This window comes from Choloepus didactylus, chromosome 14, assembly GCF_015220235.1.
Source record: "Choloepus didactylus isolate mChoDid1 chromosome 14, mChoDid1.pri, whole genome shotgun sequence".
NCBI lineage: Eukaryota > Metazoa > Chordata > Mammalia > Pilosa > Megalonychidae > Choloepus > Choloepus didactylus.
This window is the reverse complement of record NC_051320.1, coordinates 95,302,198-95,329,074: the sequence shown is the minus strand read 5'-3', so window position 1 is coordinate 95,329,074 and position 26,877 is coordinate 95,302,198. Positions and strand designations below refer to the sequence as shown.

The window sequence follows — 26,877 nt, the reverse complement described above, 5'->3', positions numbered from 1 at the left end:
TGTGTGCCAGGTCTGTGATCGGATCTCTCCAGGTTCAACCACATTTAACCTGCACAGCCCCCTCAGAGGGCACCATCCCTGCCTCCATTCTGCAGGCGAAAAAGGGAGGCTCAGGCAGGTGCAGTAACTGGCCCAAGGTCACACAGCTGCCAATGGACAGGTCTGAACTCATTGATTTAAGCCGTTTTATTCACACACCATGCAATCCATCCAGTGTGTACAATCAGTGGCTCTTGGTATAATCACAGAGTTGTGCTTTCATTGCCACAACCAATTTTTGAACATTTTGATTGCTCCAAAAAGAAAAACCCCATACCTCTTTACCCCCCTATTATTGACACTTAGCATTGGTATGGTACCTTCGTTGCAGTTGATGGAAGGATATTAAAATATTACTGAGCTACAGTTCATAGTTTACATTAGGTATATTTTTTCCCTACATACCACCCTATTGTTAATACCTTGTAATAGTGATGTACATTTGTTCTAGTTCATGGAAGAACATTCTTATATTTGTATTACTTGTATCATTAACTAACTACCTTTATTGTCCTCCACAGGGTTCACTATGTGAATTCTTTTATTTTTTACTGTGGTAAAATAGATATAACAGAATTTTCCATTTTAACTGTTTTAACCATACAACTCAATGGTATTAATTACATTCACAATGTTGTGAAATCATCACCACTATCTATTTTCAAAACTTTTTCATCACCCCAAACAGAAACCCTGTCTCCATTACACGATAATTCCCCCTTTCCCCTCCCCCCCAGTGCTGGTAACTTCTAATCCACTTTTTTGTCTCCCTGTATTTGCTTATTGTGAGTATTTCATATAAGTGTAATGTTCCAGTTTGCTAATGCTGCTGTTATGCAAAATGGATTGGTTTTTATAAGGGAGGTTTATTTGGTTACAAATTTACAGTTTTACAGCCATAAAAGTGTCCAAACCAACTCATAAACATGAGTTTGCCTTCACTGGAGAAAGGCCATTGGTGTCCGGAAAATCTCTGATAGCTGGGAAGGCACGTGGCTGGCGTCTGCTTGCTCCCAGGTTGTGTTTCAAAATGGCATTCTCCAAAATGTCTAAGTGTCAGCCAATGTTGGGTCCTCAACTCCAAGCATCTCTGAGCTAAGCCAGCAGTCGTCTTGGCCTGTAATGGTTCTTTTTAAAGGACTCCAGGAAACCAATCAAGACCCATGCAGAATGGGTGGGGCCACACCTCCACGGAAATAATTCCCCCAAAATTATCACATCTTCATGAAAACAACCCAATCCAATCCCACAGGACTGGATTAAAAGATCATGGCTTTTTCTTGGGGGACATAATATATCCAAACCGGCACACGGAATGACACAATAGCTGTCCTTTTGTGTCTGGCTTTTTTCACTTAGCATAGTGTCTTCAGGGTTCATCCATGTTGTTGCAGGTTTCAGAACGTTGTCCCTTCTTGTGGCTGGATAACGTCCCCTCTGTGGATGAGCTCATTTTAGCTGAGATCAGGTGTTCCTCTGTGCTGCCTGCCGGGCCCCACCGAGGCCAGCTGCGTGCGACCAGATGGTAGGGACTGGACCTCAGCTCGTGCTGCCCAGTGGCTGCACAGCAGGCTTTGGGGTGAAGCCAGCCCCTAACAGACCAGGGCTCTGCCTCTACCACGCCACTCCCCTCTTCAGAGCCTGAGTCCCCTGACGTGTGAGTGGAGGAAAATATGTGCACAGAGGGCTGTCGGGAGCCCTAGGGATAATTATGGAAAGCCCAGACTGGGCTCCCTACATTTTGGCTCTGAGTCCCTTCCTCTCCTTGGGGCTGGAGGCCGTGTCCATTCTGCCTTCAGGGAGGGTCTCCATAACTCCTCGGTTTCCTCCCTGGGGAGGGCCCGAACAGCCCCCAAAGACGTCCACACTGGATCAGCCTGTGCATCTGTTTCTGTCCAGGTCAAAGGAACTGTGAGCTGTCACTGAGGTGACCTGGCGATGGGGAGAGGCTCCTGGAGAACCCAGGAGGGCCCAGGGTGGGCACAGGGTCCTTAAAAGCAGAAGAGGGCAGTGGGGAGGCCGAGGGGCTTGGCCAGGCACTGCTGGCCTTGGAGATGGAGGACGTGGCCCCTGGTGCTGACAGCCAGCCAGGAAGCGGGACTACAGTCCTACAACCGCAAGAAGTAATCAAATCCTGCCAGCAACCCCAACACACATGGAAGCAGATCCTCCCCAGAAGCCTACCTGGCTTCGGACCTCCCACACTGTACAATGGTAAGTAAGTGCTGTTTTAAGCTCCTAAATTTGTGGTAATGTGTCACAGCAGCAGTAGAGAATGCATATGCTCCCCAAACTCTCTTCCCACTTGGGGTTGAGAGGTCGGTTCTCAGCCTGCAGCGGAAGCAAAGGCTGGACCCCTAGACCTGCACCCCTGGATCCTACAAGGCTCCTTTCTCCTCCATCTCTGCCTAACCATAGGCAGGAAGGCACAGCCCCGAGAGAGTCAAGCCCACGTGGCTTTGTGCCCAAACAAAGCTTCTGGACATGAGCACACTTCTTTTTTTTCTTTCTTTCTTTTTTTTTAAAGCCAAGTGCTGACCCATTTTTTCCTGAATGCTCTGGCTCAGACATGTCCCTCTAAAAGGAAATTAATTTCAAGTACACATTGTTCCCAGGGCTGACATTACCCAACTTGATTGGAAGCAGAAACACTGATGAGCTCTCAGAGGCAGGCATCCAACCTCTGATAGTGGAGCCAAAGCATCCACAGAAGCTGTGGTAGCTGCAGTGGACTGGCGCTGGGGGGGCTGTGGCCTTGGTTAGGATCTCCAGCCGGCGGCAATGCCATGTGATGCTCAGCCCCAGAGCTCCAGCCATCCTGGGCAAACCACGGCAGGCCAAAGAAGGAGCAGCATCTGGCCTGGCCTGGAACAAGGGCTGATGCCTGGGAAACCAACCGTGCCAGCCGAGTGGGTGCACGCCTTCGAGGCCCTGCTGAGATTTCCGGAGCCCTTGCTGGCTCTGGGACACTGATGCCCGGGGCAGATAGGCAGGTGCCGGGGAGAGTCGGCCAGCCTGGGCTTCCCTCCTGGCTCCTCACTCACCAACTGGGGGACCTGACATCGAGCCTCAGTTTCCTCATCTGTAGAACGGGGCTTGTCTTAGATTCCAGTGGCTGCTGGAACAAATTATCACAAACTTAGTCATTTAAAACAGCACATTCATTATCTTACAGTTCTGGAGTCGGAGTCCTGTCATTGAGCTGCCAGCAAGGCTGCATTCTTTCGGGAGGCTGTGGGAAAATCTGCTTTTCCAGCTTCTCCGGGCTGTCGGCCCCTTCCTCCAGCTTCAAAGCCAGCCCCCCCCGACCTCTGCTTCAGTGGTCCCCTTCTCCAGCTCCACTTCCCTGCCACCCTCTTACAAGGACCCTTGTGACTATGTCGGGTACACCCGGATAACCCAGATTGTCTCCCCATCTTCAGACGGTGAATCCCTTCTGCAAAGTTCCTTCTGCCAATAAAGTAACATATTCACAGTTCCCAGGGATTAGAAGGCGGACGTCATTTTTTGGGTGGGTGGGTGGGTGGGATGGTTTATTTTTCTGCCTGCCCCAGGGGTGGTAATTCACACCTGGAAGGTTGTGGGAGGCTTCCAGAGAGCCTGGTGTCCTGGGCTCAGCGGATAGTCGTCTTGTTTTACTGTTTGTTTCCCCCCAGGACTGCAGAGCTCCGCATGGAAGGAACGTGTCCGTCTCACCGTCGTGTCCCCAGTCTGGGCAGGTCTGGCGTGGAGCAGGTGCGGGGTAAACATGTGTTGAGCACACGCACGAACGCGGCACTCCTCCTTCCCAGATGATGAGCTCAGTCGCTGGGAGAGGCCGCCCGAGGCCGTTGCGGTGCAGGGGAATGAGGGGGAGTTGCAGGGGGTTACGGCCAGGGGAGACCCCCAGGGCCCCGGAAACGCCTTCGGTCCAGCTGGCCTTTAAGCCGGCAAGAAACATTCTGATTCCCGCTGAGGGGCCTTTGGGAGACCCTCTTTAAGGAAAAGATTATCTACACGTTTTACGAGGTCGTGGATAATATAAACACGGTGCTAGAGCCCATCCCAGGCAAGTGGGGGCCGAGCACCTGAGGGGCCACGAGGTATAGCCTTCAGTAGCTTCTTGGTGAGCCTGCCTGGGCTCGTTCTACTGTATTTTTAAGCCTCTGTATACCAGCTCCACAGCTTATTTATTCACTTTGAGTAGAACAGGTTTCCTTTTTGGGGCGTTGGAGTTTTATGCTAGATAAATTGACACTTCTTGAGAGTCAGGGTTTCCCCCCCCTCTTTATTTATACATAACAGCTTTATTGAGCCATAATTCACAGCCACTGCCCAAGTCAATTTTATAAAGTTGTCATCACCCTAAAAAGAAACCCTGTACCCATTAGCTGTCACATTCCATGCCCCCTCTTCCTAGCCCTAAAAACCACTAATCTGCTTTCTATCTCTAAGGATTCGCCTATTCTGGGTATTGCATATAAATGGAATCATACAGTGTGTGATCTTTGGTGATAAGCTTCTTGGATTAGCACAGTATTTTCAAGCTTCATGCAAGTTGTAGCAGGCATCCATACTTCATCCCTTTTTATTGTCAAATAATATTTCATTGTATGAATATAACATATTTATCCATTTGTCAGTTGATGGCCATTTGTGTTGTTTCTACTTTTTGGCTATTATGAATAATGCTTCCATGAATGTGCATACAGGTTTTTTTGTGTATGCATTTTTTCATTTCTCTCGGGAGTGGAATTGCTAGGTCATATGATAACTCTATGTTTAACCTTTTAAGTTGCTGCCAGACTGTTTTCCAAAGCAGGTACATTAGTTTACATTCTCACCAGCAGTGCATGGAGGTTCTAATTTTTCCACATTGTTGCCAACCCCTGTTATTATCTGTCCTTTGATTATAGTCATCCCAGTGAGTGTGAGATGGTATCTCATTGTGGTTTTGCTTTGCACTGAAAAATTTCCCTGATGGCTAATGATGTTGAGCATCTTTTTCTGTAATTGGTAGCCACTTGTATATCTTCTTTGGAGAAATATCCATTCAGATACTTCAATTGGGTTATTTTCTTTTTATTATTGAGTTTTCAGAGTTATATTCTAAGTGCACGTCCTTTATCAGGCTTATGATTTGAAAATATTTTCTCCTATTCTGTGAATTGTCTGTTCACTTTCTTGATTGTGTCCTTTGAAGCACAAAAATTCTTAATTTTGATGAAGTCCAATTTATCTTTTTTCTTTTTTTCCTTTGGTTGCTTGCTTTTGGTGTCTTATCTAAGAAGCCGTTGCCTAATCAAAGGTCACACAGTAAATACTATATTTTCTTCTAAGATCTGTGGTTCTTTACTTTCAGGTCTTTGCTTCGTGCTAATTTTTGTAGATGGTCTGAGGGTGGGGTTAGCCGTCATTTTCATACAGGGGAACACCCAGGTGTCCCAGTATCAGCTTTTTGAAAAGACCATTCTTTCCTCATTGAATTGTCTGGACACCCTTGTTGGAAATCAATTGGCCATAAATGTGAAGGTAACTTTTAAAATTACATATGTGTATTTAAAATACATCCATGCATATATTTTAGGACACACTGTAGAAAAATAGATAATATAGATAAAGAAGAAAGTACCGTCACTCAGAGTTGAACGTGATTATTGGTCTGATGTAAATCCCAGAAAGTTCTTTGTTGTGGCTTAACTATGGCCGTCCAAAGTAAAACAAATTAATCCAAAGAGATGCCCCGGACTTCCCTGGGCAGGGGAAGAGCGTGGGATTGGAAGCCAGAAACTGGCCCCCGTGCTTGCCTGTGGGCGGCGGCAGTGCCTCCCTCCTCCTTCCAGCTCTTTGGTGGGAGGTGGCTTCGCAGAGGAAAGTGCTTTTGCGGTTATTGGAGTTAAATCTGGGGTCAAATTCTGGATGGACCCTTTATAGTTTAGAGTGAATGGTTTTTCCTTTCAGAACTTCAGTTTCCTCAGAGCTAGGGTGGCGAGTCTGATATCTTTTTCCAGATAGTTAGGAAAAAGGGGTGTGGGGATGTGTGATATGCCTAGCAAGGAGCAGTGCTCAGTGAATTTCAGCTTCTAAATCAGCAGGATCAACTTGATCTAGCCAATGGAAAGCAGGAATGGAAAACTATAGAAAGGGTAAATGGAAAATACGAAATTAGACAGCAGATCCAAAACCTAACATAGTAGATATAAATAGGCCAATTCAGGCAGACGCACTGAGCCTAAGCAGCCAGTGATGGCGGCAGCCGCGGCAGTGGCTGCGGCGGGTCCGGGCCCATGAGGCGAAGACGGAGGCAGGACGGCTTTTACCCAGCGCTGGACTTCTGAGACAGGGAGGCTGAGGACATGGCAGGAGTGTTTGACGTAGACCTGGACCAGCCAGAGGACGCGGGTTCTGAGGATGAGCTGGAGGAGGGGGGTCAGTTAAATGAAAGCATGGACCATGGGGCAGTTGGACCGTATGAACTTGTCATGGAACATTGTGAGAAATTTGAAATCTCAGAAACTAGTGTGAACAGAGGGCCAGAAAAAATCAGACCAGAATGTTTTGAGTTACTTTGGGTACTTGGCAAAGGGGGCTATGGAAAGGTTTTTCAAATATGAAAAGTAACAGGCACAAATACTGGGAAAATATTTGCCATGAAGGTGCTTAAAAAGGCAATGATAGTAAGAAATGCTAAAGATACAGCTCATACAAAAGCAGAACGCAATATTCTGGAGGAAGTAAAGCATCCCTTCATTGTGGATTTAATTTATGCCTTTCAGACTGGTGGAAAACTCTACCTCATCCTTGAGTATCTCAGCGGAGGAGAACTATTCATGCAGTTAGAAGGAGAGGGAATATTTATGGAAGACACAGCCTGCTTTTACTTGGCAGAAATCTCCATGGCTTTGGGGCATTTAAATCAAAAGGGGATCATCTACAGAGACCTGAAGCCGGAGAATATCATGCTTAATCACCAAAGTCACGTGAAACTCACAGACTTTGGACTTTGCAAAGAATCTATTCATGATGGAACAGTCACACATACCTTTTGTAGAATGATAGAATACATGGCCCCTGAGATCTTGATGAGAAGCGGCCATAATCGTGCTGTGGATTGGTGGAGTTTGGGAGCATTAATGTATGACATGCTGACTGGAGCACCCCCGTTCACTGGGGAGAACAGAAAGAAAACAATTGACAAAATCCTCAAATGTAAACTCAATTTGCCTCCCTACCTCACACAAGAAGCCAGAGATCTGCTTAAAAAGCTGCTAAAAAGAAATGCTGCTTCTCGTCTTGGAGCTGGTCCTGGGGATGCTGGAGAAGTTCAGGCTCATCCTTTCTTCAAACATATTAACTGGGAAGAACTTCTGGCTCGGAAGGTGGAGCCTCCGTTTAAACCCCTGTTGCAATCTGAAGAGGATGTGAGTCAGTTTGATTCAAAGTTTGCACGTCAGACACCTGTTGACAGCCCAGATGACTCAACTCTCAGTGAAAGCGCCAACCAGGTCTTTCTGGGTTTCACATATGTGGCTCCATCTGTACTTGAAAGTGTGAAAGAAAAGTTTTCCTTTGAACCAAAAATCCGATCACCTAGAAGATTTTTTGGCAGCCCACGAACACCTGTCAGCCCGGTCAAATTTTCTCCGGGGATTTCTGGGGAAGAGGTGCTTCAGCCAGCACAGCAAATCCTCAGACACCTGTGGAGTACCCGATGGAAACCAGTGGAATAGAGCAGATGGATGTGACAATGAGTGGGGAAGCATCAGCACCACTTCCAATATGACAGCCGAACTCTGGGCCATACAAAAAACAAGCTTTTCCCATGATCTCCAAACGGCCAGAGCACCTGCATATGAATCTATGACAGCAGTGCTTTTAATGAATTTAAGGCAAAAAAAAAAAAAAAAAAAAAAAAAAGGGGGGGGAGGAATGTGTGAGCATCCCGGCATCCTGCAAGGTGAAATAAGAAGACTCAAAATGACAGTCTAAAAGAGTCAATATTGTTACATAGAACATTTTGGACAGAAGGAAAAATACACATGGATTTTTAAAAATCAATCAGTGGTGCAAAAAAAAAAAAAAAAAAACTTAAGCAAAATAGTATTGCAGAACTCTTAGGCACATCGATTAATCGATTCCTGGCAACATCTTCTCCACCTTATCAAGGATTTTCATGTTGATGGCTCAAAACTGACAGTATTAAGGATAGAATGTTGCTTCTGAATCACTGTTGAGTTCTGATTGTGTTGAAAAAGTGTTCTCCTTTCACTAGACAAAGAAACTGCCTGTAATACTTGCTACTAAGGACAAATTAGCATGCAAGCTTGGTCAAACTTTCCAGCAACATGGAATCAAAGACAAAAGAAACTTATCAATTGATGTTTTATGTGCAAACAACCTGAATCTTTTTTATATAAATATATATTTTTCAAATAGATTTTTGATTCAGCTCATTATGGAAAACATCCCAAACTTTAAAATGCAAAATTTTTGGTTGGTGTGAAGAAAGTCAGACAACTTCTGTTTCTTCTCTTGGTCCGAATAATAAAATGCAAATGAATCATTGTTTTTTTTTTTTTTTAAAAAAAAAGGCCAATTCACATTTAAAAGGCAAAGATTCTCTGGGCTGAACTAAAGGAAAAGAGCCAAAAATATATTGACTACAAGGAACAATCTAAAAACAAAAAGACAAAGCAAGAACAATCTAAAAACAAAAAGGAAATGTTGAAAATAAATAAAAGGATGAAAAAAGATCTGCCAGGCAAATATAAACCAAAAGAAAGCTAGGGTAGCAATATAAACAGATATTATTTTTAATAAAGCACAGAGAGACACAAGTTTTGTGGGAGTGTGAAGCTTATACTCATTTATAAACTTTCATTGTTCCCATTTTGATGGATGAGAAATGGTATCTTATGTAGGTTAAACTGCATTTCTTATATTATGAATAAAATTGAGTATCTTTTTGTATGTTTAAGTGCCATTGTATTTCTTCGACTGTGAACTGTCTGTTCATGTCCTTTGCCAATTTTGGGGGGGTTATTTGTCCTTTTCCTCCTGATTTCTAGTTTCTAGGATCTCTTTTTATTTTAGGAAGGTTTAGCCCCTTTTCCCAGCTTGTCATTTGTCTTTTGACTTCACCTTTTTCTTGTTTTTTCTGTAATACACACACACACACACACACACACACACAATGAATTCTTTTGAGATCCAGCTTCTTTCTCTCAGTATTATGTTGGCAAGATCCATCTGTGTTGTTGCATGTACCAGTAGTTTTTTTTTGTTTTTTTATTATTAATGAGTAGTATTGCATTGTGTGAATATACAACAGTTTGTTTATACATTCTCCCATTGACGGACACTTGAGCTGCTCTAGTTTTGGCAATTTTAAATAAACCTACTATGCTTATTCTTGGACAAGTCTTTGTAAACATGATTTCATTTCTCTTAGATAAATACCTAGGAGTGGAATTACTGGGTGAAAGAGTTGGTGTAGGAAACATTTGGTAAGAAATTGCCAAACATTACTCCAAAGTGTTTGTACCATTTTCCTTCCCACTAGCAATATGTGAAAATTCCACTCACTCTACCTCTTTACCAGCTCTTGGTATGGTCATTCTTTTCAATTTTAGCATTCAAATGAGTGTGTAGGGTTATGTAATTGTGGATTTAATGTGCATTTCCCTGATGACTAATCATGTTGAGAATTTTTAAATGTGCTTTTTCACCCTTCCTGTATCTTTATTCATGAAATGTCCAATCAAACATTTTCCCCATCTTTATTGGGCAATTTATTGTTTGTCTCCTAGTTATTTATATATTCTATATAAAAGTCCTTTGTCAGATATATGTATTGTGAATATTTTCTCCCAGTTTGTGTCTTTCTTTTTTATTTGCTTAATGGTGTCTTTCACTGTTACTTATTTATTATTGTTACAAATTACCCCAAAACTTAGAAATTTCTGAGGGAAAGGCATTTGAGAGAAGGTTAGTTCAGTGGCTCAGGGTCCTTCACGGGGTTGCAGGCGAGCTGTTGGCTGGGTTGCAGTCATATTAAGGCTCCACTGGGGCTGGAGAATCTCCTTCCAGTCCGCCCACAGGGCTGTTCGCCGGCCTCAGTTTCTCCTTGGCTGTTGGCTGGAGGCTTCCTCTCTTTTCCTTGGCGATCTCTCTGTAGGTTGCCAGGGGAGCTGGCTTCCCCCAGAGCAAGCGCTCCAATAGAGAGGGTGAGCAAGCAAGAAGCTGAGAAAGTGCCCAAGCCAGAGTCTTTTATACCATCACCTCCGCAGCATGTTTTAGTTTCACAGACCAACCCTGGTGCAATGTGGGAAACAGCTAGGCAAGGGGATGAATTACCGGGAGGTGGGGTCATGGAGGGCAATCTCCGAGGCCGGCTACCATACTTTCCAAAAGCTCACGTTTTAAAATTTTTATGAGGTCAAATTTATTAATCTATCCATTGATGGCTTGTGCTTTTATAAGAAATCTGTCTACTCCAAGGTTGCAAAGATTTTATCCCATATTTTCTTCTGGAGTTATATAATTTTAATTTGTACATTTAGGTCTTTGATCCAACGTGAGGGATATTTGGGTGTGGTATGAGGTTCTCTTTTTTTGGTATCAGTGTTCTTTTTTTTTCCATATGGGGTAGTCAGTTGTTTTAGCAGCAACTAAATGTTGAAAACACTATAGTTCCCCTATTGAATTCCCTTGGCACCTTTGTCAGAAGTCAATTGATCATACATGTGTGGGTCTATTTTCTGAACTCTCAAAAACATTTTAGGCTAATTGAGGTTCTTTGCATTTCCATATAAAATTTAAAATCAGCTTATTATTATCTACAGAAAAGCCTGCTGACATTTTGATCACACTTACATTGAATCTACAGATCAATTAGGGGATAATTGATATCTTAACAATATGGAAGTTTTTGATCCACAAACATGGTATATCTCTTCATTTATTCAGGCCTGCTTTGTAGTTTTCAATGTACAGACCTTGCAGATATTTGTAAAATTTATCCCTAATATTTTCATGTCTTTTGGCTGATATTACAAGTGAAACTTTTCAATTTCAATATCCAGTTGTTTGTTAGTATATGAAATGTAATTGATTTTTGTATGTTGACCTTGTATTCTGTGATTTGGTAGACTCAACCTTTTTCTAGTTGTCCCATTTATTAATCAGGCCATTTCTGCTCCAGTGATGAAACTCACTTTTAGACTATTCACTTATTCAGATTCCTTAGGTTTTCTATGTACATCATCATGTTGTCTGTGAATAAAAAGTGCTTATTTCATTTCCAATCGCTATACATTTATTTCTTTTTGTTTCTTTAGTGCCTTGGTTTCCAATAACAATATCAAAGAGGTGAGATCCTTGTCTTATTCCTGATCTTGGGAAGAAAGCATTCAAATTTTTACCATTACATATAATGTTAGCTGTGGGTTTTTCATAGATGCCCTTTGTCTGGTTGAGGAAATTCCCTTCTATTCCTAGTGTGATGAGAGTTTTTTTGCTTCTTTATTTGCTTTTTCACCATGAATGAATGTTGAATTTTATCAAGTGCTTTTTTTGCATTAATGTGATATGTTTTTTTCTTCTTCAGTCTTTTAATAGGGATGACTGGTTTTAGGAAAGAGTGCATGTGGAAACTGAAATTCTCAAATGGTGAAAATGAGTCTTTTAAAACTGTACCCATGTATTCCTTTGGAAACCTTCCTTACTCCAGAGTGTACACTTACCCATTGAAAAAGCACTGGTCCACAGTGACACCGGGGAAAGAGAGCAAACTTTAAATATATTTATATTAGGCCCATCTATATAAAAAGAGATACAAAAGAATATACAAATTCATACACACTGAAACAGCTACATGATGTGCTGCTCACAAATATGGGGGGGGGGGATGAGGGGTGGGATTTGGTGGAGAGTGAAGGAATGAAAGCAAATAAAAATTGGCTCCAGCTGGTAGAACCCTTGAACTGACTCTTGAAAGAGGAGCAGGACATTTTTGCAGCTCAAGAATGACCCGAGTGGGGAGCAGATGGATCTGGTCCCTGGGTCTGCAGGCCTCTTGCCTAGCTGGCAAGAGTCTAAAGAGTACATCCAGTACCGGATGCAGATGTGGGCGGCAAATCGAGAAGATGGAGAAGTTTGGCTTTGCAACAGAGGTGGCATTTCAAAGTGGCCAAGAAGCCTGGCTCTGCAGCCATACTCCTGGATTTAAGTCTCATCTCTGCCACTTATGAGCGCTATGATCTGGGGCTCAATAATTAGCATCCCTGCACCCCAGTTTCCTCATGTGTGAAATAATGATTGAGTTCTTACACAGAGAGCACTAAAGATAGTACCCCAAATGTGGTTTATATGCAACAGGCCTGGATGCCATCATCACTGTTAGAAATGAGAAGTCTTTGTAATTACTGGAATCAGGAAACGGAGTCCTCAGTCTCAAGAAACATGAATTCCTTGAGAGGCAAGGTCAATGGTTAATTTGATTTTGTTTCCCCACTGACCCACTTGGAACTTTGAACAAGGATAATAGGAAGCCAAACTATATTTAGTGCTCTTTATATATTATTTCATCAAATTCTCATAGCAGTGTAACGAAGTAACATTAGTCTTCCAATGAATAAATGAAGGAGTCAGTGAATGAAATCAAGCCATTTACTAACTAACTGACCTGCTAACAGACACTTCGTCCTTGGACTAGGAATCCTGAGAATGGAAGCCGTAATGCAGGCGCGAGTGGTGAGTCCTTCTTACAGCCTGAGACCCACCACCTTCCGGGCGAGGTCTTAGCAGGCATTTTCTCCAGCAGCCCTCGCCCTGCCTGCAGTCCCTGCCTCTGTGGGGTGAAGGGTTTGCCCTGGATGACCTGGCAGTTTGCCTTGAAAACTCCAGGATTCTGAAAGTGTATGTGAAGTTGTGTGTTAAGGAATCTCCTTCTCTATCTGACGCTTCTAGCTGAGGTTTAAACCATGCTTCCCTTAGTCAAGAGGCTGCCCTTGCTGTGGGCTGAGGGCTGGGGGTGCTGGAGCCCCTGGTCACCTGCTCCCTGCCTTTATTTGTGGGTCCTTAGTTGCTGTGTCATGGAGAAATGTGGGCTTTGGAGTCAGACAAGCTGGGGTCCACATCCCTGCTCTCTTTACTTACTAGGGGTGTGATGCTGGGCAAGTCAGGCAACCTCTTGGAGCCTTGATTTCTTCATTTAAAAAAATGTGGATAATAATACTGTCTCCTTAATTTTTGGGGGGGGATTAAATGACATCATGGATATAGTTCTTTGAACAGCGTCTGTCATATTCTAAGTGCTCAATAAAGGATGGCTGCTATTAGTATACTGTAATAACAAAGCGAGGTGTACTTTAGCACCTGCCTTCTTTGCCACATGCTACTTTATCCCTTGAGGTCCTGTGGTCCAACCCAGGGGTTCTGACCCAAGTCTGCTTTATCTGGGCCATCTCCCATCATTTCTCTTTCTACTCACATAAAAACTTCCCACTGAAGTCCTTGCCTGGTCCCTGTGCTAGAGATGGAACAGGGTTGGGGACAGATCTGAGAACAGTCCGTCACAGTGCGGGGTGGGAAGGCAGGACAGAGAGGCGGGGTGGGTTGAGGGATCCCTGGGGATGGAGCAACTCCCTCTGCTTGGGGAGCCAGGGAGGGCTTCACAGAGGAGACGGGACTGGAATTGAGACTTGAAGAACGTTTGGAAAGTTGCCAGATGGGCAAAGTGGGGCTGAGAAAGGGACAGGATCTGCTAGTGCTCAGAGGGACAGGGAGAACAAAGTAGTTAGAAAACTGTAGGAGTTCAGTAAGGTTGGAAAATTCTTTCCTTCTTTTTAACAACCTTATTGAGATATACGTCACATACCATACAATTCACCCATTTAAAGCACACTATCCGGTGAATGGCTTTTAGTATCTTTACAAAGTCACATGCAATCATAGGAAGCAGATTTTGAAGCCCTGTACCTCCTGTTCAAGGTGGCTTTCTGGGGCCCCATGCACTGGCTTGTAGGGAGAAGCGTGGGCACATCAGACTAACTAGAGGGAGCAGGGGCTGGGTTTGGATCCAGGCAGAAAAGAAAAAAGGCTGCCAGCAATCTTTGCCCTGAGCAAAGGAGAACTGTAGCAAGCATCCAGTGGATTGCCGGGCAAGGGAAGAGGGGCCCCCCAAATCCACCCTTTGACAGGCCACAGCTCTTTTAACCTGCGGCCACGGCTCAATCGTCAAAGCACACGGGGCCATAAAACACAGAGGGGGTCGTCCGCACTTCATTTGGCCAGCACCAAATGGAGCCCAGGTGGCCAAGAGCTTTCTTGGGAAGTAAAAGGAGAGGAGCACTTATGGATTTGTTAGTTTTCCTTTTTAAAGTGGGAGAGGGAGGGCCTCCAGGTTATTGGCAGGGGTGGAAAACAAAACCTCAGGGATCAGTGGAGGCTGAATTTAACTAGGCAACTTGTAAGGAACACTTTTTTTTTTTTTTTTTGCCATCCTGGATTATGATCTTGGTGAAAGGATGATGAAAATATCTGTTTCCCAGGCTGCTCTGACCTTTTCTTAGGCCTTGTAGAGTAGGTGCTTTCCAAACCCAGCTGAGCTTTTAAAAATACTCACCTCAGGCCCACACGACTCCAGGTGTTCTGATTCAGTACATCTGAGCAGAACACCAGGAAATAGTACTGCATTAAAAAAAAAAAGTTTTGATAGTTTTATTAATCCTCTGGTGAAAAATCTGCACAATTACCGATTCAAGTCACTGCAGAATCTCTACTTTTTTTTTTGCCAAGCACCAACATTGGCCTTTGCACTCCCCCTGACTTTCTTTTCTGTCGTTGTGCTCCTTTTGCTGTTCCCTTGAGATCTTTCCCTTCTCATACAGGCCATGTCACTCATGTCTGTGTTTGGGTTCCATGTTCTTTGCATAATCCCAGGAATCATGAATCACGTCCAAGCCAGTTGTCTTGCCACCACCAAAATGGGTACTGAATCCAAACACAGAGAAGACATCTGAGGTAGTCTTGTACATTTGGGCTTGCCTTTCCGGGGAGAAGGACATCGAGGACCATTTGCTTCCGCTGAAGTTGTCTGTTGGTCATGAACATCCTGGTCTGGAGAGTTAATGTGTTCTTGATGGTGGCGAATCCTCAGGCAGCCAGGAAGGAAAGCGCTCCTGGTGCATTTTTAACGGCTTGGACTTTCTTTCAAATCCTTTCTAGTAACTTTTGAAACAACTTCAAACTTAAGTTGCAAGTACAGTGCAAATAACTTGTGTTCCTGAACCATCTGAGAATAAGCTGCTGATCAGATACCTCAATGCCCCTGAAGAGTCACAAATAAGGACATTATCCCGTAAAACCACAGTACAGCCATCAGGACCAGGAAATTAACATTGATACATTGCCAGCATCAAATCCTCAGACTCCAAGTTTCGCCAGTTTTCCTAATGATTTTTTTTTTTTTTTTTTTTTTTTTAGCAAAATAATCCAGTTTGGAATCATGCATGACATTTGGTTGTCACATCTCTTTATTCTTCCTCAGTCTGGAATGGTTCTTCAATCTTTCCTTTGCTTTCTGGACCTTGACACTTTTGAAGATCACAGGCCAGTTATTTGGTAGAATGCTTGTTGTTTCCTCATGATTGATTTAGGCCCAACAGAGCCATAAAGCACAGAGGGAGTGGGAGTGGAGCGTGTGGAAGGTTCCAGATGTCCACTCTCCATGTGACCAGTACAGAGTGGAAGGCAATTGGGACAGAGTGGAGGCCATGCATCCTTGGCAGGAATGTCACAGAGTGATGCTGCGTGCTTCTCGTTGCTTCCTGTCAGCCGGCACATGATTTCTATCTGCCCCATTACCGGTGGTGTTTACTTTGACTTGAATCCTCTTTACCTGCCTCAGTTAGAAAAAGAAGGAAAACCATGGCAAATGTATGGATAATTCAGGTAAAAACAAAAAACAACAACAAAAAAAACCCTTCCACTCTGATCTCTTTGAATAATTCAGATAAACCCTGCTAGTTGGCAGCTAGCAGAGATGTAGCCTCATTCTGTCCTTTAAAAATTCCGCTTTTATTCTGTAACGTTTAAGACACACAAAAGGGATAAAGGATAATATAATAACTTGAATTAAAATATAACAATATATGATATAATATATAACACATATTTGCAGTTGGATTATTATATATTATTAACATATTATTTTGTATGTAACATAATAAAATAATTTGAATTCTTGAACCACCAGTTCAGGAATTAAACCACAACCAATTCAGTCAAGTCTCTCTTGTGAATACCTCCCCAGCTTCAGTCTACTCTGAATTGCCAGGACGAACTGACCTAGGATTCTCTAACAAAGTCTCAAAATCCTAGGTTTCAGAGGCAATTTCAGGCAATTAGATCTGTAATTCAGCCAGATACGGATGTTTTTGTAGGGTGGCTTCCTAGCTTGTTCTGACATCTGGTGATCACATGTGGAATTGCAGCTCCTTATATGTTATGCTTGCCACACTCTCTTTTTTCTTTTTTAAAAAATTCTTTCTTTTTCTGTTGCCTTATTTTGAAATGTAAAAATCTGTTTTTTAAAAAGTTGGGTATATTATAGCCTATTTTTTAAAGTTTTCTGGCTCTACAGGTGACCATCCTGCCTTGACCAAGAGAACTCTTGTTTTAAGGATTAGCTGCTCACATTTATCAAAGTTTTTCAGTCTTTTCAACATAGTTTCTTGATCTGTGTGTGTCTGGAGATGGCTTTCATTTATTAATGAAAAACATTTATTGCTAGTGTATTATACGATAGGCCCTGAGGTAGATATGGCACAAAATAAGAAAAATCTGGATTGCAAATTAACCTAGTGCTTCCGGATATACCCCATGAAACAGAACCCTCTTTATTAATCTGTAAAGGAAGGAACCTAACATTTACTAGCTAATATTTATTGATTACCTGTCATGTGCTATGTGAATTCACGTTATATCATGGAGAATGTCACACACATGTGCATTGTTTGAAATTTATTAAGTAGTAAGTTATAGTCATTACTAAACTGCTTGGTGATCCTCCTTGAGATGTCTGTGGCGGTTAAAATTTGCTGGTGAAAATGTGATGAGGAATAGACAATTTGCATAATCTTAAAGTATCTTCCCACCAATTGCTTATTAATTACCAAGAGGAAAATAGTAACTTTACAGTGGAGAAACTTGGTAGTCTCTACCTTAAGCAAGCAATCAAGGTTAACATCACAAACCATGGGACAAACCAACATCATGTGTCTCTGTATATGATAAACTGAGAAGGGTACACATTACTTCTGTATAACCTGAATCTAATCATGGGAAAACATCAGACTAAGTCAAATTGAGGAAGAGTCTACAAAACAACTCTTCAAACATGGTATAATCAAAAAAGACAAACAAAGACTGAGAAACTTCCAGATTACATTTACAAAAAGGTAAATAATTAGTGCATGTGGATAAAGGGCTCATGGGAGTTCTTTTTAACAATTCTTGCACATTTTCTGTAAATGTGAAATTACATTAAAAAGTGTTCTGAAAGTAACAAGCTCTTTGAGGACAAAGAGCTGGTCTCTTTAAAAATAACATGTATTTTCATTATAAAATTATAAAATAAATGTGTATGTGCTTTATAAAGAAAAAAAAAATGAGGAAATGTAGAAAAGTAAAAAAGAAAGAAAAACTATTGTCAAGGAGAAAATTGCACCAGGCAATGTGATACAGATGAGGATGACTTTGAGTTATCATGGTAGGGAAGAGAGTAGAACTTTGCTCTATTACACAAAGGACAGCGAGCCTTTTAAGGGGTGGGAGTGGGCTGTAGGGTGAAGGGGCACTGATCACTGGGTTGGGTGAGTGGTTTACCGGGTGGCAATTAGGACCGCTTGGTTACACGTTTCCCTTTGTGATAATTAGGTTAACTGGAGTCTGCGGAAGCAGTTGATGAGGAACTACCTAGTTATTAGCCTCTGAGGTGCTTGGATTGTGTAAGGGCTGGGATGAGAGGCAGGTCGGGAGCCTGGAGTCAGGGAGAAGCCTGTCTAAAGTTTGGTCAAGCTAAAGGGAAGTTAAGGCCCTCTTGGTCCTATCAATCAACCACACAGGTCACAGACCACAGGTACCTGGAAGACTGAAAGGAGTGGTTTCGGCAGCATGCTAAGGAACGAATAGGAACGTGCTAGGGGGAGGGTATTTTGGAGCGAAGGAACAATATAGAAAAGGCAAGAAGCGTGGAAGGGCATGGCTTAGTAAAAAGTGAGAATAGCGCCGTGGGTTTGCTCTAAGGTCGGGAAGCTGGGGTTTGAAAACTGAGCAGATGAGCGATGGGTAAGACTTCCAAGGAGGGACAGTCAGTGGGCGGGGAGACGGAAGTCAGTTAAATCATAATTCTCCCTGTTGGTTTTCCCAATGCCTGGCACCCTGCCGGTGCTCAATACGTATTTCTAGGCTGAATAAACGAACACACAAAAGACGAGTCCTCAAGCCCCTGGCACCCTCGAGCCCAGCACCGGGGCCAGTCGCACTGGTGACGTAATGGGACGCAGGCAGAGGCTCGGTTTCCAGGACAACCAGTGTCGGGCCGCTTCCTTCCCCTCGCGCGTCACTTCCGGTCGTTTCCCGTTTTCTTCAGCCCCGTCATAGGGAGGTTCCGGTTGGGACTGTATCGCCTCGTTAGCTGGGGCGTCGGGGTGGGGGTTGGCTTGGAAAAGGGCCGGCTAAAATGAGTCTCCGGTTCTGCGCGAGTTGCTGAGGACCGGGACGGGCAGGTGGAGCTTAACTTCTGTTCCGCCAACCAAAGGATCTCAAATGCGGGCGCCGCGGGAAAAGATGCCGGGCAGCTGCCGGCTCGGGAGCATGCGCACTTCCACGGAGGGAGCAGCATGATCCTGTGTTCCGGGATTTCCGCGTAGCCGGAGGGACTCAAGAGGGGCGGGGCCGGCGAGTGAAGGTGTTGATTGGCCAGTTGGAAGCCGGGCTCTCGGGAGTGTTGATAGACCCTCTGTGACAGGCTCTGGCGTTTCATTCATTCGTTCCCCGAATGGGTTGATTCACGCAACAAACATATACTGAGTGTACACTGTGTCAGAGCTTGTGCCAGGCACTGGTGATTCAACGTTGACTCAGACGCAGTCCCTGTCCTCACGGAACCCACAATTTGGCTGACACTGCTGCGTACCCTGCTTTCTCCCTCTGCAACCTTATCACTTCTCTTCTCCACTCAAGTCTGTGGTCAGATAGGGTTCTTGCAAAGGGAGATCACGCCCAGCCTATCTTCCTCCAGGAACCTGTCCTGATGGTTCTGTACCTCTGAAGGCAGCTGTTGAATTCTGGACTTGCAGCCAGAAAGACTTGAAGTGGAATCCTGTTAAGCTGTTTAATTACTAAGCCACTTCTATCGCTTCATGTTCACCTCTGAGAGCAGAGTAATTATCCTGAGGGGGGTGAATTGAGGTGGGTTGTGAGATTTAAAATGAGCTTTGGATTTATTCGGGGCTGAATCCGAGATTCTCCCTTATTAGCTGTGTGACTGGGCCCTTGAGGGGAGGCCTGGGGTTGTCTGAATAATTCTAAGGAGAAGGATTAGTAAAACCTTTTGGCTCCAGATCTAAAGCACCCTCTTCAATTAACATTTGATAATAAAGCTGACGTTGTAATCTTAATTGCCTGTCTCCTGTGTCTTATTTCTCTATTGTTTTAAATTTAGGCCCCTGAAACTAGAGCAACCTACCTCATAGGTTCATTGTGAGGATTATATGAGAAATTTATGCCGAGCACATGCCACATATCTGAGGGTTGCAGCTCTATAAACAGTACCTGCCGTCATTGTGTTATCTTGAGGGAATAGATGTGAAAGTTCTAACAAAGTGGTTGGTCCTTAATGATGCTAAATAAATGTAGTTAAATGAATGAATTTCATCTCTCCTTGGGTTGGGGACTAGAAAGCTGGGTGAGACATGGCACTGGAGTCAAGGGTCCCAGGGAGCCTCAATTCTTGATAGTAGTGGTGGGAGGTTGGAAACCCTGAGAGGAGGGGGCATCACCCAGCCTAGGATGACCGTATTACCCAACCAAAACACTTTAGCCAGGACAATAGACATAAACTGGAATTGTCCCAGGCAAATCTGGATGTATGTCACCTTGGCCCAAAGCCATACAAGCGGCATGCGACAGAATTGAAATGGAATTTAGATTTGGCTCACTCTGTCTCAAAGTACTTTCCCATTCTTTATTTCATTTAATCCTCATAACAGCCCTATGAAGCTATTTACCCGATTTTATAGATGAAGACATTAAGGTCATAGAGATAGTGAGTGATGGAGTGGGGGCTCCCTGCTGCACTTTTGACTTGTGGTTCAGTGATAATCCTCAACCCCACAAAGCCTCTTTGGGCATTGGTCTATTCTTTGAGACTTGTGGTAGGTAGAATTATGTACTCAGTAAACACACATTCTTAATCCACATCCCTGTGGTGTGAACCCATTGTATAGGAGCTTTCCAAAATGTGATTTTCAATTAAGCTGTGGCCGGACTGAACGAGAGTGGGTCTTGATTCGAATTGCTGGAGGCCTCGAATGGGAAAGCCAAGAGGAGGGCTAGAAGCAGGAAATCAGCGGGAAGTCATCCCCTGACCACTTGGGAGGAAGCAAGCCTAGCGAGACAATAAATTTCCCCATGTGTGGTGTTTGTCATGGCAGCCTGGCAAACCAAACAAGACCCCAACACTGGATGTTTCAGGGAAGCCAGCTCAGCTTACTGGAAAACTTTCCAATAGTGTTCTGCCTCATTTATGTCTTCAGCCTCTGTCAGAACTTCTGTAGAGGGGATCTGGTGTTGGTTAAGGTTGGACCTGCTTATTGTTGAGGCTCCTTCCAACTTCAGGTTGGAACAAAACTCCTTGAGGGCAGATGTGGGGACCCAGAGCCTGCCCCCCTCCGTAGTGAAAGTGAGTTACTGCACACGTAGCCGCCTACTCTACCAGGACAGAAGTTAAAGGTTGTCAGGCCTCCCCAGGGGCGGAAGGAATGTACACATGGGATCGTAAACAGAGCATTGAAACACCCCTCCCGGATCACTGTTGATAACAAACCTCCACACCCCTGTGTCACAAGACCCCGCTGAAACTCTGTTCTCACACCCTATGGAATGTCTTTGTTCTAACTGTCCCCTGGCACCCCCTGCTCTTTGCAAAGCACTAAATTCCATTTTCCCTGGCCGGCTGCCCCGTGGAACCATCTCCTGTTCATAAGTCCTAATTAAACTCATGTCTTACTCCGTGCCTGGAGTGTTCTTCAGTCTTTGGGCTGAGCTGGGTTGGAACAGCAGATTTTTGGATACTGCTTCGAATACATACAAAGTAGGTGCTCCCAAAGCGGGAAGCAGCCCTGGGGCTGATTCTGCAACCCCCCACCCCACCCCCATCTGATGGCTGTGGAACTGTGGCAAGCCCTTATGCCTTGTAAGCCTTAGTTTCATCATTGGTAAAAATGCAGAATAATAAATAATCCCTTCCCTTGCTCAGTTCCCCATGAATTTGCTGAGACAATAAAGTAAACTAATGTGTGTGTACACTGTAGACAAACACTCTACAAAACTAAGCAATGTTTCCTTTTGCCAGCTTTCAATTTTGCTTTCCAAGCTGCTTCTCTTATCTGTTTACAGAGAGGATAAAAACCAAAAAGGGCCTTGGAAAGAGCACAGGCAGTGGTGTCAGCCAGCCAGGGATTTGAATCCCCAAGTAACACCGCCCACTTTGCATGACCCCAGCCAAGTGATGTATCCTTTGTGACCTCAGTGCTAAGAATAGCAACTTCCCATGGACCTCCTGAGTCTGTGTGACCTCAGCCTGGGGCCTGTTCCTGGCATACAGAAGATAAATGTGTCCACAAATGGTTTCTCTCATCAATGTCTGTCTTCTGTATTCCATAGTTGTCCACCCCATTCACTGTCAACACCACAGGGCAACCACCTTGGGCAGCTTTTTGTGTCTTCCTGGAGACACTGTGTCTCAGCCCCTGGGTGCCTCTGCTGAAAACTCTGGCAAGCTGGGAATCTGCTCCATTTGTTTTACCTGGATGTTGCATCCTATTTATTACTCATTTCTGCTCCTTGGACAACAATTCAATAAAAATCCAAATGGTTTTCCACTGGCCCTGAACAGGGATGAGGAAGAGTGTATTATTTTATAAAAAAAAATATGAATAATAAAATAAGTCATAAAACAGCACTGGGCATGTAGCAGAGTCAATAACTGCTTGCTGGCTTAAAGCAACACTGGTGATGCAGGCCATTTGTCCGGGGCTGCTGGATTTGCTGAGAACCATTCCTGTTCTCCATTACATTTTTTTTTTTTACGTTTATTTAATGGAAAAAGAAATAGGTGCATGTAGTAAAAAAACTGTGTTCCTTCCCCTATGTTCTCCAGGCCCTCCCTGGGGGTGCCCACTAGCAATCCCTTCGTTGTCTTTCCAAGTATTCAATGCATATTCCAACATATGTATGTTAATTCCATTTTTTCCTTTTTTTTTCTTAAACAGAGAGAGGACTGAATTCTTCAGCGGCTTTCCCCCTAGCAAGCTGGGCGCCTGGTTCCGGAGAGCGGCCCTGCTCGGGGCCGGTTTGGAGTCCTGTCGCGTCCACAGCGTCGTTGCACCACGGCGCGCCCTCGGGAGGGTCCAACGCGCGCAGGCGCCCGGCGAGTCTCGGTTTCCCCACCTTTAAAAAAGGGGGATTTTCACTCCCCACGGGGGTAATTTTCCTCTTTAGCGTCATCGCCTCGGGGGCACAGAGCCGGCCTCGACGCGGCGGTGGCTGTAGGGACGGCCGGGCAGCACAGGCGGTCTCCCCCGGGGCGGAATTCGGGCCTCGAGGGGTCAGCGTGGAGCGGGGGCGGGCCAGGCCTCCCCCGGGTGCGCGGCCGGGAGGGTTAAGGTTCTTCGCCCCTCCTCCCTCTTCCCCCTTCTTTTCCGCCCCTCTCTTCCCGCCTGCTCCCGCCTCCGACTCCTCCTCCCGCCTCGGCTCTCCCCCTCCTGTCCTTGCCCCGACTTCCCCCCTCCCGCCGTCCTCCCCCCTCCCGCCGTCCCCCCTCCTCCCCCAGCGTCCCTTCCAAAGCCCGGAGTGGATCACTGGCCCGGAGCTGCCCTCCGCGCATGCGCAGGAGCAGGGCCGGCTCGGCCCCCTGTCGGAAGCTTCAGCTCAGAGTAGGGAAAGCGGCCGCAGAGCCCGCTCCACCCCGCTCGCTGGCCAGGCCGTGGGCTCCTGCTCCGGGCCCGGGACCACCCGCTGTGTAAGTGCAACGTGGGGGACTCCCGGCCAGGGAATGCGGCCCCGCCGCGGGGAGGGCTGTCGGGGGGTCGCGGGTGCGAGGGCGCGAGTCGGCGTGTGTCCCACCGAGGGCACTTGCCCCTGCCCACACCGCCTCTGGGCCGAGCCTGTCCCCGCCTGCGGGGCCCACGCCGCCCCGGCCCGCGGTCCCGTTTGCGCCTGCCCAGGGCCGGGTCCACACCTGCCGGGTCCACACCTGCCGCCTCCCGGGCCGCGGCCTTTGCTCTCACAGCTGCTCCCTCCTGGGCCGCCCCCTCCCCGCCGCCTGCTGACGCCCCCGGGCCCCGCGGGCGCTGCAGCCCACGCCCCCCAGCCGCGGTCCCTGCCCGGGGCTTCCCTCTTCCCCCTTTCCCTCCTGCATCTCTTCTGGATTAGAAGTGCCTCGCGTCCAGCTCGGAGGCGCCGGGCGCCGTTTCCCCGCGACGAAATTCCTCCAACTTATCCCAAAGAAGTCTCGGGAAAAGAGGCACCGGTGTGCGCCCCGCTGCATCCCGTCCCTCCCAGGTGTCCCATCTGAGCGCTCCTCGGTTCACCTTCCCGACGAAAATGCCTGTCAAGCCAGACTCCGAGATGTTGGGATGGGGTGTGATGTCACCTGTTTTTACAGAGAGAGGGGCGAAGGGTTGAAAGCAGGGCTCAGTGTAGTTCAAAGTGATTTCACGGCTGTGGGGCTGTGACGGCCGCCGACAACCCCCACCCCCACCCCCAGTTTAAACCAGTGACTGTCGGTTTTTAAAGGAGTTATAGCCAATTCTTGGTGCAGCCCATCTAGTGTTTGTCAACATGAAGTAGAAGAGGGGAGGGGCATGCGGTTGGAGACCCAGGAATATTGCAAACCTACAAATCTTTGTTGTTGTTTTTAAAATGTGTGGCGAACTAGTAGTGTAGAGAGAAAAATAGTTGTCGGGAAACTTTTCTCATAACAGCTTTATTGAGCTATAGTTCACATTCTTTAAAACTCACTCTTTAAAAATGTACAGTTTAGTGGTTTTTAGTATATTTGCAGTTGTGCAACCCCATCACCACTCTCTTAATTCCTGAGCATTTCCATCACCCCCAAAATCACTCCCCATTTCCCTCTCTGCCCCAGCCCCTGTCAACCACTAATCTATATTCCATCTCTTGTGGATTTGCCTATTCTGGGTGTTTCATATAAATGGAGTCAGGTATTTTGTGGTCTTTTGTGACTGACTCTTTTCCCTTAGCATTTTTCAGGGCTCATCCATGTTGTATTTTGCATTCATCAGTACTGTGCTCTTTTTTATTTTTATTATTTTGAATAGTCTTCTATTATATGATATACCACATTTTGTTTATTCCCTGGGTGATGGACATTTGGGTGGTTTCCACTTTTTGGCTATTCCAAAAACGTGCTATGAACATATGCACATATGTGTGTGCATGTGTTTTCAACTGGATGCCATAACCTAGCCAAACTGACACATTAAATTAACTATCACATATATCTTTTTCTTACTCATGGAGTAACCATTGTCTCAGTGCCATTTACTGAAGGGCCTTTCCTACTGCTTTACAATGGCAACTCTGCCATTTTTTAGATGTGTATGTGTGGGTCTGGTTCTGAGCCCAGTCGTGTTTCACTGGTCTGTTTCTCCATTCGTGTGGCAACAGTTTTATTGAGATTTGCATATCACACAGTTCACCCATTTGAAGTGTTCAGTTGGATGGTTTTTAGTATGTTCACAGAGTTTCTAATCTGTGAATTGACCACAGTCAATTTGAGAACATTTCCATCTTCCCCAAAATAAATCCTGTGCCCCGTTAGGGGTTGTGTCTGGTGTTGATATCTTGTGGAGCAAGTCCAACTCCCTGGTGGTGGTTTTTCTGGAGTTTCTTTATTCTTGAGCATTAGTTAACTTGTTACATTTCATGAAAAATTTGGAAGGAATTCTGATCAGATGCATTGCACCTGTATATCAAACTGGGGAGAAGGGGCATCTTTTTGATATTACCCCTTTCTATCCATGAATATATTTGGGACCCTGTCTTGCCATCTATGCATCCTCAGCACTTAATACAGAGCCTGGTAAGTCCTGGGAAGGTAGGGCACATGAATGATGAGATTTTATAGATCATTGGTTTCAACTGCAGCTTTTCACAAAAGAGCAAACCAAGCCTCAGTGAAATTATGTGACTCTCTTATGGTCACGTGGACTGTTAGAGCCAGTGCTTGGACCCGAGCCCCAACTTGGCAGACTTGCTGCATGGAACCAGAGTTACCTGTTTACTGGCTGCTGATGGGATAGCAGCGTACTTTTTGCTAATACCATTTGCTACTTGGCCACTTTAAATTTCATTAATATGATCTTATTTAGAGGCAACGTTTTTTTGTGTGTGTGGGCCTGTGTATGGTTTGTGCATATGTTAACAATAAAAATGAGTATTTTGGAGAACTTGGCGCCCAGTGTACTGTTGGCACAGAGTGGCCAGTGAGCATTTTGAATTGGGAAAATCCATAGGCTCCAAAATACTCAATTTCCATAGCCTATTACATGCAAGTCCACCTTAATTTTGGATTGAAATAAATTAATTTGATGAAATTTCATTGTACAGTATTATAGGGAAAGGGACTTGTATGGTGTTTCTCTTTCTTCTTTTTCCCTTCCCTTTGTCTCTTTTCCTCCTCTTTGTCCTCCTCCATAGTCTTTATTTAAAATTTATCTCAAAAATTTTATTTTGAGATAATTGTGGATTCCCATGAAGTTGTAAGAAATAATACAGAGAAACTTTACCCAGTTTCTTCCAGTGGTAACATCTTGCAAAATTATAGAACAATGTCAAAGAACAATATAGAATATTGTCTCAAAGGGATGTGTTATTATCCTCATTTTATTCACCTTTAAATTAAGGCTCAGAGAAGTGCCCAGACCTCCCTGAGGTCACCGAAACAGGGAGTGATAGAGCTGGGAGTGGAACATAGTCTTCCGGTTCCTAGTCAGGGTTGTTTCCATTGTGATGTTCCCGGGATGGGTGAACAGCATTCCTTTGGTTCTTTGTTCATTCATTCATTCAGACATTTACTGATGATCTCCTGTGGGCCACATTCTTTCATGTGGGTTATCTAATTAATTCTTGCAACAGTGCTGGAAATGGAATGCTGTTTTCATTTTATTTCTGAAAAAATTGGCTCAACGAGGTTACAAAAGCTAGCCCAGGGTGGCACAGCTTATACCTGGGGTTTAGTATAGTCGTATAATGTCTGTGCTTATGTAGGTACTATGCTAGGCCCTTTATCTTTGCAACTTCACTTAATCCGGCTACCAGTCTCATAAGGGAAGTTTTATTTATCTCTATTATTTTGTAGCTGAGGTGCACATGAAGACTAGAATTCAAATCCAGTGTGGTTCTTCTTTTCATTATGTCATGCTGAGGGGATGGTGGAGCATTTCCTTCATTTTCTTATTCTTTCAGCAAACGTTTTTGAGCACATACTCTCTACCTGGCTAGGTGCTGGGAATAGAAGGGTAAGGGACAGCCTCTTTTCTGCAGGGG

At 44.9% G+C, this 26,877-nt stretch overlaps 1 protein-coding gene and 1 pseudogene across 1 annotated transcript in view; both read left to right on the top strand.

Annotated features, from left to right (window-relative positions):
• Positions 1-6,305: 6,305 nt before the first annotated feature.
• Positions 6,306-7,882, top strand: LOC119509290 (annotated as a pseudogene).
• Positions 7,883-23,214: 15,332 nt separating this feature from the next.
• Positions 23,215-26,877, top strand: part of TRAPPC9 (trafficking protein particle complex 9) — a 743,379-nt gene continuing 739,716 nt past the window's right edge. Inside the window, exon 1 of the mRNA XM_037803518.1 lies at positions 23,215-23,326. The gene's annotated coding sequence lies outside the window, so the exon portion shown is untranslated. The remainder of the gene's footprint in view (positions 23,327-26,877) is intronic.